Source organism: Micromys minutus (genome assembly GCF_963924665.1).
Source record: "Micromys minutus genome assembly, chromosome: 20".
In the NCBI taxonomy this organism is placed as follows: domain Eukaryota; kingdom Metazoa; phylum Chordata; class Mammalia; order Rodentia; family Muridae; genus Micromys; species Micromys minutus.
The window spans coordinates 48,421,539-48,440,022 of record NC_137955.1 but is presented as its reverse complement, the minus strand read 5'-3'; positions in this window follow the sequence as shown (position 1 = coordinate 48,440,022).

Sequence of the window (18,484 nt, the reverse complement as noted above, 5' to 3'; positions counted from 1 at the left end):
TTAGGAGCCAGAAGGTGGCCTGGTGTGTCAGGCCTGGTGATCCGTGCTTAGGTAGGCAGGAAGGAACACCAGGGTCAAGGTGTCTACTTCACCAGGACAGCCTTTCGTGTACCTGAGCTTCTATCCATTCTTACTGCCAATTCCTCCTTTTTCTGGAAAAACATCCTGCTGTAGACAGACAGTGCATCACAAGGATGAGCTGACATTTCTTCATCGCTACCGTAACAGAGATTTTCTTCTACCCTAAAAGGATGATTTCCGTAATAACCCCTGATTAATAATCACATGTAATTTTCTTGCCACTTCATGCTAATAGGTCAGAGTAGGAGTTTTTATGTGGTTTTAAATTTCTAAAAGGTCCTAATCCCCAAATCTCTCCTCTATAAATACTTGATGTTTAATAGCACAGTGATAACCAAGATGGTTGCCAACATGTAGTTCTCATTAGGTTAATGTCACCAGTTCTGATGACACTTGGTGAGTGATGTAATTTTGCAAATTACCCAAGGTTGGGGATTGTGTTGTCCCCACCTGTTAGGGAAGCTGATGTTCCGAGGGTCACTCATTTCCCAAAGTGACAGAAATAATGTGGGCAGAGATGGAGCCTGAACCCTGGTGGTGTCTTTCAGAGCCTATACCTTCGTCTCTGGATTACAAGCCCTGAGTCTCCTTGGTCTGAGGTCATCGTTTTGGACTGGGCATGTGGTTATTTGCTTTCATTAATTTGTCAAAAGTTAAAACTAACTAACAGCTCATTCTGATGAATTGCCAATGAACCCATTTCTCTGTCTATTCCTCCAATGGAATAAATAAGTCTTCACCAGAAAATAAATGGAGTGTTTTAAACAAAAACCGACTCAGTAAGGATTAAGCTAAGAAAACAGAGAAAAATAGTACCAGGAAGTGATCCCTGTAATTCCGCTGAAATGAAAACATCAACGTGGCATGTGTGTGTGAGAGACCGTGGAGTGTGGTGAGAAAGGTGATGACGTAATCCGAGGGTGGGAAAACGCTCACAGACGAGCCTCAGAACTCTGCTTCTGCTGCCACCGCTCTGTGGGGTGTCCGTTAGTGTTCCTGCTGCAGCAGTAACTGTAGCTCTTCATAAGCACTAGCTGCAGCCATGGCATAAGAAGCTGCTAAGGCAGTCTCCATGCTGAGTCTTAGAGAAGCCCGGAGTCCATGCAAGTAGCAGCAGACTTTCCAGAGAGAAGGCAGACAGGACAGCCCTAGGCGTGGTGTGCCCTCAGCAAGGGCTGGGTGTTTCTCTGCTGTCAGCTCTTATGTTGTTTTCTCCACATTGTATTATATTTTGGAGACGCGATCTCACTGTGTAGACAGACCATGCTGGCCTCATGCAGAGATCCTTCTACCCCTTCCTCCTGAGTGATGTTTGTGCCCACTTCCCCCTCATTTTATAGGTCTGACTGCCTGAAGTTTTTTGTCTAGGGCTGAGACCCCAGGAGATTTCTACCTTCAATTTAAGCAGGTCTTTTGGTACCTTCCAGTTCCTGGTCTATTTAGGCCACCATGATAGTGAGAGTTCATGGCTATAGCTTCTCAGACATTTCCAGGAGACACAGTCCAACAGCAAACTTCCTGTTCCTCTGGCTCTTACTATCTTTCTGTCTGCTCTTCCATCACAATCCCCCCTACATCCACTGGGCACTGAAATTATGTTCATACAAGTAACATTGTATGAGCTGAGCAGGATGTTCTCAGGAACAATGCCCCTCCCCCAACAGACACACTTGGACTTGGGGCCATGTGTGGGATGGGTTAGAGGAAGAAAATGGGAGAGGAAGATGATGTAATCATATATTGATTTTGAAAGAAGTATTTTAAAGAAGATTTGAAGAGAGATAAAAACAAGTGTTGATGGTAGAATTATGAAAGGGTTGGAATCCATGGCTGTGACCTATACCCTGGCGGTGACACCACCCCACCCAGCACCTCTCTTGGATAATGCCTGAGAAGCAACGACAGAGGCGTCCACTCTCAGAAATTCCACTGTGGCTGCCCCCACACTCTCATCACCCAAGATTTGTAAGTGGGTGCATTAATGCGTAAACAAGCCAAGTCATTTGTCTCCCAGATTAACTCAGTGGTTACTATATTACCAGCCACATATGTGGGTGTTTTTTTTTTTTTTGTCCATGAAAATCAATATTTACTCAGTGTTCTGGGGTTTCTTTATTTATGTTAACTGTGGATAGAGACTGGTAACTAACCATTAGTCACTGACTTCCTTTCAAATATACATTTTAGCAGCAATAGAATAAAAGAGACAAAAAAAAAAAAAAAAAAAAAAAAAAAAAAAAAAAAACCCCACAAAGCTCAGCTGAGAAAATGAAATAAAATGTATCAGAAACCCGAAAAGACAAAGTGTTTGTTCTCCACATGAGGAAGAGATCACGTTGGGGACAATAGATTACATTCTTTCAGGTGAGACCAAGTCCCTTTTCGTCTCCACAAGACTGGGTGAGGATGAATTTGGAGCCATAATACAGACAAGTTGGGCCTAGTACAGCCCTGGGGAAAGTCTACTTTTAACTTGCAGACTCAGTAGTAGTCCTGTTTAGGAGGGTAATCAAACCGATTGGCCACAGGGCTGCATTGGTTTCCTTGTACTGCCCAGAAAGCATGTTAGCTACTATTATGGTGGTAGGGTTGGAAAGTAATCATGCTAGCTGAAGGGAGGGAGTAATTATCAAGAGGGTGGGGGCAGGGGTGAAACCAAAATAGTAAGTAGAGATGGAAGGGGACCAGCCTGTGTGTATCTGTATCCGGTGTACTTACAAGATCATCCTGAGACCAGAGAGGGGGAGAGAGAGAGGGAGGGAGGGAGAGAGGGAAAGAGATAGATAGAGACAGAGACATAGACAGACAGACAGACAGACAGACAGACAGGACTTATTATGTCTGAGGGAGAATAATGCTAGGGACCAGAACCACTTGGGGCTTTGTGAGTCATATATAAGCTGTTTCCTGTCTTGAGGGATGCTCAGATGTGGCTGCTATTCCCCAAGCTTCTGCAGAAAAGCCAGTGTTTGGCCAGTCTGTGGCATATTCCCATCCCCGGGAGTAAAGATTTAAAACAAACAGGATAGAAATGCTCGGGGAGATGAGACAGAAGGTTGGCAACCCAAGCACAATTAAGTGCTCACAGAGAGGATGAAAATGGAAGTATTTTATAATAAAAGTGCAGATGATACAATAAAAGTGGCACACACAATGAACTGATTCTGTGATCAAATGTGTAGTTGTGGTCAAATGAAGCACTGGCCTTGGTCTGGGTGAGCGGGGGCCGTAGCCAGGAGAGATGTGAGCAGCGTGTATGACAGACCCTACCCTGGAAGAAGAGAGAAGAAAGCAGAATGCTGAAAGTCACCATAGCCCAGCCTTCCCAAGAAGCCCAGAGACAGACAGCAACCAATAGCCTCACAGAAAATCCAATGCAAAAATGAGAATAAACCCAGCCCACATACTCTTCTTACCCATATTACCGTGGAAATTAGCATCAAGACAGAAGGCTAACCACATCTTCTACAAATAAATTAAAAACAACAACAACAAAGTTTTCTTAAGATGTCATCAGTGTGGACGGATGCATAAAGAAAACGGAATAAAATATTCCCATGCTGAATGAAAAGAACCAAGTTGCCACTTAAATGATTGCGATAATACTGCCTAAAACATCGCGGGCACATAAAAGCCCAGACAGCATGTCTCCATGAGTCAATTATGAGAAACATTTTAGAAGAACCATGTTAGCAAGAATGGAAATAAACCAAGAATAAAGCAACCAAAAAAAAAAAAAAAAAAAAAAAAAAAAAGGAAGCCAACAAGAGAAGGCTCTCAGTAAAGGGTGCCGCTGTCCACATAAGAGCGGAGTTCAAGGAAACATGCAGACCATCAACACCTGCAGCTATGTGCAAAAGTGCTAACCTGTGGACAAGAAAACCGGCAGAGATGTGCGCTCCTCAGACTTCTCATTATAAAGGAGAAGGCGACTTTGATGAGCTTCGGTAATCTGTGTGTGGGACAAAAAAAAAAAGAAAAAAAAGTATGGCTTCAGTTATGTGGCTAGCAAAATAATTTTAAAAAGGACACACATTAAAAATAGTAGAAGAGAGGCTGGAGAGATGGTTCAGTGGTTAAGAGCATTGACTACTCTTCCAGAGGTCCTGAGTTCAATGCCCAGCAACCACGTGGCAGCTCACAACCATCTATAGTGTAATCTGCTGCCCTCATCTGGCTTGCAGGTGCACATGCAGATAGAATACTCAGAACTTCCGGTAACTAAGGGGCGGAGCCCGAGGGTGGGAGCAGTGAGCGAGCTCCCAGTGGGTTATTCTGCACCCAGTGGTCAGCTCTGAATTTACATACCTGTAAGCAATGCTAAATGAACTGTATTAACATATGCAGGCATGCGCACACGCATGTACACTAACATAAAAAGAGGCTGTGATTTTGAGGGGGCTCAAGGGGAAGATACGGGAGGGGTTGAAGGGGAGAGGAGGTAAGGGGAAAGGTGATGTAATGCTTAATTAAAACTGAACTTAGAAAGTCCATGAAAGTCGAAAACATACAATTATGAGAATAAATAAGAGCTAGCCTGATGCCTTCGGTTCAGATCCCCTACATCTTCCGAACCGCGTGGGAGCTGGGTGCGCAGCACGTCGCTAACGTCAGCTGCTCCTCTGGTGAGGTGGGAGTGGAGACAGAAGCATCTCCAGAAGTGTAGGAGCCAGCGTATACCCTACACTGTCTCAGACAAGGTGACAAGGCAAGAGGACTGAACGCGAAGGCTGTCCTCTGATTCTACTCCTCTGCTTACTTACTAGCATGCCAACGTGTGCAGTATGCTTTACACAAATTGGTCACATCCAACAACTCACTTTTGCAAAGAGTGAGGTTCCCTCTCCTGTGGTTTTTCATTTGTGAAACAAAGGTCGGGTCTCACATTTATTCTGTGAACCCGAGAGAACATAATCTTGGACGTATTAAAGTCAGCATTTATTTATTTTTTAAAAATTCTATCCCGTGAAGTTTCCAGAGTGACTCAGGACCCCGTTGAGTCTGCACCTGTATCATGTAATATAAAACAGCATGCTTCCGGGAGAGGAAAAGGTCTAACAGCAGGAAGAGGGTCCTAGAGTGTATCGTGGTTTTCTCTGAGTTCAGCAGGGTCTCTTCCAGAAATTTTCACATCTGGGTTCTGACATGTAGTTACTGCAAGAGTTGACATCTCTGTGGAAGGGTATGCCTGGCTACATGGCCTTGGCCCGTCTTCACCGATGGCCTTTTCTCCTTGACCTTCTAGACTGTGGTGCATGGGAACAGGTTCCACTAGAGGCCACACTGCTCTCCGAGACCTGCTAGGATGGAACACGTAGCAAATGATAACAGAATTAACTGTAGGGGTTCCCCTGACCCCCAGCCACAATACTGGCTGGCTGACTAGGTATTTGATACAATGGTATATTTTATGGATATGCGTGTGTGTGTGTGTGTGTGTGTGTGTGTGTGTGCATGCATGTGCGTGCACAGGATTAAATGGGAAAGTAACATTTCTGAAATAATTTTTATTTCCCCTCCTTTGTCCCCTTTTCACTCCACTTCTTTGTCTTGCTTTCTCTCCTTTCCTTTTTTCCTTCCCGTCTTCCTCCTTCTTTTGCTCCTTTTTTCCTTCCCCCTTCCTCTTTTCTTTCCTTTCTCCCCATTTTCTTTCTTCTTTAACCATATGCAAGAAGCAAACTCATGCAAAGCAAGAGGCACCTCAGGGCCCGTTAGCCTACATTTTCAGGAGAATGTTTATTTACCTACCAAGAAAAGATTTAAAAGTTTGGAGCAGGGTTATCCCAGAGGGATTCTGGTGCAACCAAGGGGCACTTTCAAATTACAGGATGAGGCGGACTGTAGGCAGCTTTCTGGCAGACCCTGGGGAGTGCTCACCTGCTCTTCTGCATATGCTGCCTGCTGGTCATGTGACCTTGCCCAAGTTAGTCACTTTTCCAAACCGATCACATCCCTCTGTTTAGAGCTTCCTCCCCAGAAGTGTCATGAGGCTTGAGATTATGTAGAAGGCTTTTAGGAAAGTGATTGCTATTCACCAAGAAATTCATGAATAGAAACCTTCTTTATTTCACAGTATTGTGTTGATGGGTTTGTGCCACACTGTGGCAAGGACCAGAGTGCAGAGCACAGTAATTCAGCGTCTGATTCTTTTGTCTCAAGTTCCCGTGTGGGGACTTCAGGTATGAGCTCCCACAGTTGGGTTTAACTTTTTATTTTAAAATAGAAGCACCCAGAAAGTCGCCCTGTGAGAATCCGCAGGCTGTTTACCATCCTGCCTAGGAGTTGCAACTTTCATTGTTCTTGAACCATATCAAGGCCGATAATTTCATCCAGGGCCAAGGTGCATGGGCAGTGCTGTAACACCTGGCACGTGCAGATTCCTGTGACTACCACCACAGGGAAAACAAACTATCCCATTACCCAATGGTCCCTGTATTCTTTATCTTTCTGCTTTGACCAAATACCTGACAAGTAGCAATATTGATATTCTACCTTTGGTGCCAATAGTCTCAAGAAGGGTTTTTGTTTTTGTTTTTTGACAAAGTCTCCTTCTGGTTTTCACCTGTGCTTAGACATTACCCTATGCTACAGCTCAGTATACCCAGACCCTTCTGGGAGAGAGAATCTCCTTCACAAGTGCTGAAACACCTGAGAACACAGGAAAGAACACCACTTCTACTCTGTGAGTCCTGTCCAGAGCCCTCAGGACCCAGGAACCAAGGAACAGTCTGGGACAGGATCCTTCAGGCTTCTGTCTGCACTCTGAGCTGACCCTGTGCTACAGCTACCTCTACCCAGACCCTGCTGGGAGAGAACTGGTTTCCTAGTAGTTCTGACACAGAGGCTTACAGGAGGATCAAGGCACTGTCAGAATCAGCAAAACCAGCAAACAAAAATAAGCAGATGGTGAGAGGCAAGTCCAAGAACCTAAGCAACAGAAACCAAGGCCATGTGGCATCATCAGAACCCAGTTCCCTCACCACAGCAAGTCCTGGATACCCCAACACACTGGAAAAGCAATATTCTGATTTAAAAATCAGAATTCATGGCAATGTTAGAAGACTTTAAGAAAGTCATAATTAACTCCCTTAAAGAAATACAGGACAACACAGGTAAACAGGTAGAAGCCATTAGAGAATTACAGGAAAACACAAGTTAACAGGTGAAGAAATTGAACAAAACTATTCAGGGTCTAAAAATGGAAATAGAAACAATAAAAAGTCACAAAGGGAGACAACCCTGGATATAGAAAACCTAGGAAAGAAATCATGAGTCATAGATGCAAGGATCACCAACAGAGTATAAGTGATGAAAGAGAGAATCTCAGGGACAGAAGATAACATAGAAAACATTAACACTACAGTCAAAATGCAAAAAGCTTCTAACCCAAAACACCCAGGAAAACCAGGACACAGTAAGAAGATCAAACCTGAGGATAATACGTACAAAGGGAGTGAAGATTCCCAACTCAAAGGGCCAGTAAATATCTTCAACAAAATAATAAAAGAAAACTTCTCTAACCTAAAGAAAAATATACTCATAAAAATATAAGAAGCCTATAGAACTCTGAACAAACGGAACCAGAAAAGAAATTCTTAATGCCACATAATAGTCAAAACAGAAAATATGAAAAAAAGGAAAGAATATTAAAAGCAGTAAGGAACAAATGTCAAATAACATACAAAGGTAGACCTATCAGAATCACACAGATCGTGGGTAGATGTCATACAGATTGTAAGAGACCACAGATGCCACCCCAGGCTACTATATCCAGCAAAACCTCAATTAACATAGATGGAGAAACCAAGATATTACATGACAAAACTAAATTTACACAATATCTTTCCACAAACCTAGCCCTACAAAGGATAATATATAGAAAACATCAACACAAGGAGGGAAGCCAAACCTTAGAAAAAACAAGAAAGTAATCTTTTTTCAACTAACCCAAAGGAGGACAGCCACACAAACATATTCCACCTCTAACAACAAAAATAACAAGAAACAACAATGATTGGTTCCTAACATCTCTCAACATCAATGGACTCAATTCTCCAATAAAAAGACATGAATTATAAGACTGGATATATAAGGAGTATCCAACATTTTGCTGCATACAGGAAACACACCTCAGTGACAAAGACAGGTACTACCTCAGAGTAAAAGGCTGAGAAATATTTTCTCAAGCAAATGGTCCTAAGAAACAAGCTGGAGTAGCCATTCTAATATTGAATAAAATCGACTTTCAACCAAAAGTTATCAAAAAAGATAAGGAAGGACACTTCATACTTCTCAAAGAAAAATCCCACCAAGATAAAATGTCAATTCTGAGTATCTATGCTCCAAATGCAAGGGTACCCACATTCATAAAAGAAACCTTACTAAAGCTTAAAGCACACATTGCAGCTCACACAATAATAGTGGGAAACTCCCACACTGCACTATGATCAATAGACAAATCATAGAAACAGAACCTGAACAGAGACACAGTGAAAATAACAGAAGTTATGAACCAAATGGATTTGACAGATATCTATAGAACATTTCATCCTGAAACAAAAGAATACACCTTCTTCAGCACCTCATGGTACCTTCTCCAAAACTGACCATATAATTGGTCACAAAACAGGCCTTAATAGATACAAGAAGATTGAAATAATCTCATGTATCCTATCAGATCACCATAGAATAAGACTGATCTTCAATAACTACAAAACAACAGGAAGCCTGCATACACATGGAAGCTGAACAATGCTCTGCTCAATGATAACCTAATCAATGAAGAAATAAAGAAAGAAATTAAAGACTTTTTAGAATTTAATGAAAATGAAGGCACAACATACCCAAACTTATGGGACACAATGAAAGCGGTGCTAAGAGGAAAACACATATCTCTGACTGCCTCCAAAAAGAAACTGGAGAGAGCATACAGTTGTAGCTTGACAGCTCATTCAAAAGCTCTAGAACAAAAAGAAGCAAATACAACCAAAAGGACTAGATGGCAGGAAATAATCAAACTCAGGGTTGAAATCAACCAAGTATAAACAAAAAGAACTATACAAAGAATCAACAGAACCAGGAGTTAGTTCTTTGTGAAAATCAACAAGATAGATAAACCCTTAGCCAGACTAACCAGAGGCCACAGAGACAGTATTCAAATTAACAAAATCAGAAATGAAAAGGGAGACATAACAACAGAAGCTGAGGAAGTTTAAAAAAAACCATCACATTACCAGAAAAGCCTAAACTCAACAAAACTGGAAAATCTAGATGAAATCGACAATTTTCTAGACACATACCACATACCAAAGTTAAATCACAATCAGACAAACCAACCAAAAAGTCCCATAACCCCTAAAGAAATAGAAGCAGTCATCAAAAGTCTCCCACTCACCCCCCCCCCAAAATCCCAGGACAAGATGGGTTTAGTACAGAATTCTTTCAGACCTTCATAGAAGACCTAATACTAATACTCTCCAAACTATTCCACAAAAAATAAACAGAAGGAACACTACCTAATTTCTTCTATGAAGCCACAGTATATTTATACATAAACTAAACAAAGACTCAGCAAAGAAATAAAACTTCAGACCAATTTCCCTTATGTACATTGACACAAAAGTAATAAAATTTTTGGAAACCAAATCCAAGAACACATCAAAATGAAAATCCATTCTGATCAAGTAGCCTTCATCCCAGGGATGCAAGGATGGCTCAGTATATGGAAATCTATCAACGTAATCCAATACATAAACAGACTCAAAGAAAAAAAAACACATGAACATCTTAGTAGATGCTGAAAAAGCATTTGACCAAATTAAACACCCCTTTATGTTAAAAGTCTTGGAAAGATCAGGAATTCAAGCAAACTAGTAGTCAACATCAAACTAAATGAAGAGCAACTTGAAGCAATTCCAATAAAATTAGGGACTAGACAAGGTTGTCCACTTTTCCCCTGCCTATTCAATATAGTAATCAAAGTCCTAGCCAGAGCAATTAAGACAACAAAAGGAGGTCAAAGGGATACAAATTGGAAATGAAGAAGTCAAAGTGTCACCATTTGTAGATGACATGATAGAATACTTAAGTGACCCCAAAAATTCCATGAGAGAACTCCTAGAGCTGATAAACAACTTCAGCAAAGTGGCTGGATATAAAATTAACTCAAACTAATCAGTAACCTCCTCTACTTAAAGGATAAACAGGCTGAGAAAGGAATTACATAAATGACACCCTTCAGAATAGTCACAAATAATATAAAATACCTTAGTGTGACTCTAATCAAGCAAGTGAAAGATCTGTATGACAAGAACTTCAAGTCTGAAGAAAGAAATTGAAGAAGATCTCAGAAGGTGGAAAGATCTCTCATGATCATGGATTGGCAGGATTAATATAGTAAAAATATACATCTTGCCAAAAACAATCTCCAGAGTCAATGCAATCAATATCACAATTCCAACTCAATTCTTCATAGAGTTAGAAAGATCAATTTGCAAATTCATTTGGAATAACAAAAACATCCCAGGATAGTGAAGACTATTCTCAACAATAAAAGAACTTCTGGAGGAATCATTATTCCTGACCTCAAGCTGTATTACAGAGCAATAAAAACTATGGTATTGGTACAGAGACAGGAAGGTAAATCAATGGAATAGAATTGAAGATTCAGAAACAAACCCAGGCACCTAAGGTCACTTGTTCTTTGAAAAAGGCACTAAAATCACCCAGTGGAAAAAAGACAGCATCTTCAACAAATGGTGTTGGTCCAACTGGTGGTCAGCATGTAAATTGATCCATATTTATTTCCCCGTATAAAGCTCAAATACAAATGGATCAAGGATCTCCACATATACTCAAACTAATAGAAGAGAAAATGGGGAAGAGCCTTGAACACATTGGCACTGGGGAAATTTTTCTGAACAGAACACCATGGCTTCAGCTGTACATGTAGCAGAGGTTGGTTTTGTTGGGCATCAATGGAAGGAGAAGCTCTTGGTCCTGCCAAGGTTTGATGCTGCAGTATAGGGGAATGTCAGCATGGGGAGGTTGGAGGGGGTGGGTGGGAGAACACCCTTATAGAAGCAGTGGGCAGGGTGATAGGATAGGGGATATGGAGAGGAATCCGGGATAGGGGATAACTTTCAAAATGTAAATAAAATATATCCAATAAAATATCAAAAACAAAAGAAAATGCTTTCTTAGTTAGGGTTTTACTGCTGTGAGAAGACACTATAACCAAGGCAATTCTTAAAAATGACACCATTTATTTGGGGCTGGCTTACAGGTTCAGAAGTTCAGTCCATTATCAAGGTGGGAGCATGGCAGTATCCAGGCAGGCATGGTACAGGCTGAGATTTCTTTCTACATGTTCATCTGAAGGTTGCTAGTTGAAGACTGGCTTTCAAGCTGCTAGAATGAGGGTCAGAAAGCTCACACCCACAGTGACACACCTATTGCAACAAGGCCACACCTCCTAATACTGCCACTCTTTGGGCCAAGCATAAATCTTCACACTGCTAATTTTGGAATGTTCTACAATGTCCCTTGTGTACTGGATAGTGGAATTGGCAGCATCCAGATTCTCGGTCCATTCCTTGAGATGTGGAGTGCATTGCTGAAGTCTGCAGACAGAGCTCTGGGCCTGTCTCTTCAGTTCTAACAGTTCTGTTTCCACAGCTTGTAGTTTTGCTCCGTGAAGCAGACACACACAGAGTTGCTTTGCATGTCCACCATGTCATGATGCTTGTCCCTTTTCTGAGAATTTGCATTAGAGCAAAGTTGCAGTAGTTCATCTGGCTTCCTTTGGTGACACCCTGGGAAGTCTAACCGTGTATGTTCCACACAGATCACCCAGACCCCTGGGTAATGTAGGCAGAAGTGGTAGCAACAGTCAGGGATGTGTCCCATCTTTCCCTAGAGATGTAGTTCTAAAGATGTAGGGCTGGGATCTCACCTTGATGAAACTTCAGACCATTTGCCAGGGCAAACTCATTGGGTCGGTCTTGCTTTGCTATGCAGGCACTGGTCCTCAGAGGGCAGCATCATCAGAGAGTGCTACGCATTGTTGGCAGACTTTCCATTTAACCTGCTTCTCAACCGGTATGGCTTCCAGGTGCAGAAAACCTCCACTAGGAAGAGCTACAGCACATAGCTACTCAGCTTGTGCAGTGTCCACAGCAGCTGTGCACCCTGCACAGCTGGGTACCAAGATCATAGCTTTGGAGGAACATGAGCAGTGTTGACTGCACAAGTCAGGATGCCACAGTTCATCCCAGCCCAGGGTATGTGGCTCTGGTCAGGGAACTGCAGACTGGAGGCTACAGCTACGTCCAGGACTGGCTGAGTCATTGGTTCTATTTTCATTTATTACCATTATGTTTGAATCTATTCATTTAATGTATTGACTCATGCTAATTATAATAAATGAGATTACTCTATTAATAATGGAGTTTCTCTAAAACACACACACACTCACACACATACACATACATTCACACACATACACATACATTCACACACATACACACATTCACACACACACACACACACACACACTCACACACATAGACACTCACACACACAGACACACACACTCACACACATACTCGCACAGACTCTCACACACACTCACACACACAGACACTCACATACACTCACACACACACTCACACACACATGCTCACACTCACACACTCACACATACACACTCATATATACACACACAATCACACATATATACTTACACACACATGCACATACACACACACACTCACACACACACACTTACAAATACAGACTCACACACATTCACACACATACTCACACACACACTCACACACATAGACACTCACAGACACTCACACACACATACTCGCAAACACACACACACACTCACACACACTCACACACACATGCTCACACACACATGCTCATACTCTCACACACACACTCACACATACACACTCACACACACAGACACTCATACACATTCACACATACATACTTACACACATACACACACATTCACACACATAGACACTCACACACACACACTTATACAACACACACACACACTCACACACACCCTAGAAGCTGGGTTTGAACTTGACATTGACAAAAGCATTGCTTGGTTCCGTGTTCTCCATCGTGGAATTAGTTTTTGGGAGCAGTGTCACCCCTGTCCCCAGTGACCTTTGTTCATGCCCTGGTAAGTGTCTTATGGGTAATTTAAGATAAGTTTCAGCTAGATAGTGCTTTATAGCTTCCCTGTAACCTGACACATAGAAATAAGGACACAGCAGAATGAATAAGACTGTGTCCTCACAGGGCTGCAAGTTTCCAGTTAATACTCACTGTGGACCATCTCATGTCTTTGCGGGAAAAAAAAGTCAGCAAATATGTTATGGAGTGATTTTCATGTTTTTCTTTATATAGCAAATTTAACAATTCTTTGTAGGATGATGTCATTATATAACAAGGCAGGTCAAACCTATCATTGGATGAGAAGGAAAGGTAGGTGGGGAAAAGTCTAGGAAGGAGAGAGAAGGAGAAAGAGCGGGAGATTCAACAGGAGGCAACATGGAAGCAGATGTTTCTCTCGGCGCATCTATATGGATAAGACTGTTATGAATATTTTATAAGGGATGGAATTGGTCAGGATCATTTGACTTATCTGGGTGGGAAAACTATATCATACCAATTGGATCAGAGTATTTTGATGTGTTCTTTGATGTGGTGACTTAATTGAGTTCAAAAAGGGTGTAGTTGTGGGACACACAAAGCCTGCCATGGAGTTGGGATGTGTATGTGTGTGCAAGGCTTGACAATAACACGCCAAGGGAAAGTGAGTGAAAACAACACACTGGGGTGCTTGTGGATAGAAGCAGCCAGGGTGGGCAGAGTGGACTGTGCCTTGGTGAAAGGAAAGTGGTGTTTGTGAGTACTTAGAGACAGTGTGGACCCACTAAGATAAAGATAACCCGCATGCCATGTGACTCAACGGGTGCCAGCACTACCGTAGGATAAAACGTTACCGCTCTTAAGTTTTACAGCAACAATTCTTGAATGTTCTGCTTTTCTAAGAAACAGCCTTATGAGTATTATAGTATGAGGTTTCTTTTCAACTTATTTTATACAGGGATGCTTTACACTGTCAGCAGCACTGATAGACTTTCAGGGGCAAGAGCTGTTTATTGAGTACAGAATTGTCACTTTCCATGGATGCGTTTAGAGTTTATCCTTATTAAATAAGATCACCATGAAGTGTTGAAGCATCCTTCCTCATTTTCATTATTGCTTACAACGTCAGCTTCTCAGTTTCCAAGGTTCGATGCTTGGGACAGTGCAGCTGCTGCGTGGGTGTGTGCTTGCATGTGTACCTGTGTCTTCAAGGGAATTTGTTTTCAGAACGGGTTTATCCTCTCAGGAACACAGAGAGCAGAGTACAGAGATAATTCATGAGCTTCCTACCCTCTCTGTGTATATTCTTCCCACTACCTACTTTACCTGACCCATACACCCTGGAACAGTGACAAAGCCACATTATTGTAGTAGTAAATATAAAAAATGTCTTAAACCCTTTATCCTGTGCTAAGGCGGGCACATGGCACTTTGGGGCATCTCTAACTTAGCAGCTCCACACTGTCTCTAAGAACTCAGGTGAAGTTCACTCCACTGCCACTGAGTGTTGTTCTCACTCACTTTCCTCCACTGCCTGGTGTAAGAATGACTCCACAACCATTAACTTATCAAACAGGTTTATATGTTAAATTCCCAATCCACAAACCCTCTACACAATAAACTTTCAAGAAGTAGACAAAGATATCAACTGCCCATCTAGGTAAGATAAATAGACCCATAGAAGCCATTAGAAATAATCACAACAACCTTATCAATCTAAAGATGTGCCAAGAGAAATATTCATGTCTGTTTCCATTTTGCTTCTTCCAGGAATCTCATCTCTCTCCTCTTCCACTTTTCCACACTTTTTCCTTGTCCCACTCTCTACTGTCCAATCATGTATCACCTTGACATTAACCTACACATTGTTCAGTGGGAGACCCTGCCTCAAAGCAGTAAGGTAGAGAGTGATAAAGATAGCCAAAGACTTACTCTGGCTTCCGTCTGTGTGTTGGTTCATGCATCTGTACACTCATGTGTGTGTAACACACACACACTTACACATACGACACTCACATACTCATACACAGTCACATAGACACATACATGCACACACTCATATATGCACATACTGAGAACTCTCACACACTCACATATATATTCACATACATGCACATACATACACATACTTATATACAGGCACTCACACGAGCACTCTCACATACTCACATATATATATGTACACACATACACATTCATACTCACACACACACACATACACACACACTCAGCCATCCACATACTTACCCATGTTATTCTTTTTTAATAAATTAAAAAAGGGTCTAAACTTTTAAACTACCTGGGATGGTCTTATGCATTCACTATATTTCTAGACAATTCATTTTTATGTGTGCACATTATTTCTTTAACAGATGAGTGACAAAGTATTCTATCTAAAAGTCACTTCCTTTATTTTACACCATTTCTCTTTGCTTTACCTTATTCCTATTGGCCGTCATGTTAGAAATCATTCTTGGGGCCTTTACCTCTTGCTTGCTTTTATGTTCTATCTGTGTGACTGACCATTCCTTCTAAGCTCTTTCCCCTCAGAGCCAGTACATTTGGTCATGTCCTCCTCTCTGCCATCAGATATCCACAGCATACAGCCCAGAACAGGAGCTGTCCCTAAACAGCTTGGATTTCTCTGACACTTCCACAAAGTAGCCTTGGTCATGTAGGTCCAGATCTCACCTGTGGCAGACTGCTTCTTCTTGCCTTCCAAGCTTCATGCTAGCCACAGTGCATCTGAACGAGGAGTCTGGCCTGTGTGAGCTTGACTGAGGACTTTGGCTTTGGTTCCTGGAATCTCACCTCACACAGCTCTGCCTCTGATCAAACCCATCTGTCTTTAAAGCCAGCATAAAAACAGCCCTGCGCTCTCTTTTGGAGTGACTATTCCCTTTCTAGTTCATAAAGATATTCTTTCTCAGTTGTGCCCCTGTCTTCCGACAACTTGTTTTCAGCCATCTCTTTATATGTGGTGGTGAGGGGGCACTTGAAGTCGGAACTCAGCACAGCACCTGAGCTGGAAGTCCACATGTTCCTTAAAGATCTCAAGAGCAAACTCAAACACTACTTGAACGTCCGTGCATTACAAGGGAGACGAATCAAAATGAACGAGAAAATATGGAATCCTGATGTCATAGTAAATCCCCATGTTTAGAAAGTGTTTTGAAGACAGTTTTCACAATTCCTAGCAGGAAGAAGGAAGTCTAGAGGAATTAATATGGGAGAAGTATTCTTGGAAATTCATGGATCTGGCTTACTTACCAAGGTCTCACATACTGATTGTCAGAGTATTAAGACGGAACTGCAACGGCTGAGGAGCAACATCAGGATCAGTGACTGCAGGATGGCAGCAGAATTAATAACTGGCCATCTAGCATGGCTTTATTAACCCATTTATTAACCCAACCAGATTCACTGGTGTCGGTACATAGACTGGATGAAGATAAAGTAGCTACGAGGGAGTTTAAAGGACTTCTTTTGAGAGAAATTTATGTAAGGCTGTGCCTCTATGAAGTGTTCACTCACGTCACAGACACCGACTTGTCTAATGTATGCCGAGTTGGGAGGTTCATCTGCTTTCCCAGGCCATGGGTTTTTGCTCAGGCATCTTGCCTGTGCATGCTTGTCTGTTTCTAGATTCAACCGCATTTGTTAGAAATTGTAAATCCCAATGAGAGCCTTGCCATGGACATACCTCAGGTTTGCTTTTTCACTCTTCCCTTTCCTCGATTTCTTCTTCTTTCTCCTTTACCTCATCTTTCTTTTCACTCCCCTTTCCTCCCGCCGTTTTCTGCTTCCTTCTTTTCTCTTTCCATCTCTTGTTGCTTTTCCTACCCCAACCTTTCTCCTCCCCCTTTTGTCTTTCACTGTCTTCATTTTCTTTTTTCCTTTCATTTATCTTCCTTTCCCCTTCAATTCCTACCTTTCTCTACCCTGTCATCATTTCTTTCTTCAATGTAGGTTTCCTTCCTATATGTGGTTGCTTCTGTGATGAAAACTCTAAAAGTGGCTGCTTGTCTAAATTCAGGCTTCTTGGGTCTAAGGGACCAGAGGAAATATCTCAGCTTCTCCTATCCCATGTCTTGGTCATTAGGCTGGCATGACACTGTGTTTGAAGAAGATGGACCCATAGGTGAGGAGGCAGAGATGAATGGAACCATTCGTCATCCAAAAGAGCTTTCCTTAGTTGGTTCCTGGAGATCCAAGGCTTGGCCTCGTTAACACGTGAGAAGCCATCAGCATCACTGATGAGCCGTCTGCAGACCTGGAGCGAGGATGCTGCCTTCAGAACATTTGAGTCTCTAAACTCCATGGTCTTCTCAAGGCCCACCTGTTGACATGTACCTGTTTCTTTTTCAGCCCAGTGGTAGCTCACAGTACTGTGTACAGATGGGGACATGAAGATTGAGATAGCCTGGCCATGGGTTTAGAGTACACATGAGTGACACCTTCACAGATGGCGTAGGTCCCAGGAAAAGGGGATCTTCATTCTCAGTGATTCTTCATTCTATGGAAAACAGGTGGTTTGAGCATCTTTCTTGTAAAACATCTGTGAGGGTTAATATTGATTGTCACCTTCCCGAGATCTCTATACTCACCATGCAAACAAACCTCTGGGCACATCTGTGACGGGATTTCTAGATCGAGTTAGTTGAAACAGGAAGACTCACCTGAAATGCAGATGGCACTGTTTTCTGCTCAGGTGTCCTGGGCTGAGTGAAGGGAGAAAGTGAGCTGATACCGCCATTCATCTCTCCCGTTCCCGACTGTGGACATAGCTCTGGTATATGTGTCCACTACCCAGACATAATCCCTGGCTGTGGGCAGTGATATCAGGGGTCTGCCATTACTCATAGTGGTAGCCTTATAGGTTAGATGAATCGCCTACCATTCCTGCAAGCATGGACCCATGAGGGAAGACTTCCTGACTTTTATTTTGGGACAACTTCCCATATTTATGCATACTCTGTGCCACATGGCTGTGTGTCCCAAGTTCATACAGCCGCTGGCCTTAGATCACCCCCTTCCTGATGGTGATGTAGTGCATTTGTTTTCCCTGTGAATAAGTGAGATCTAAAATTACCCGGCATCTGCAGTGCTCCAGTTAACACCACATGGCCTCCCCTCCCTTGTCTTTCCCAGAACAAAGTTATTTTGCTGTTTATGAATTCTGAAATATCTATAGATACACTCAATTTTCCTGGAGGGTAAACCC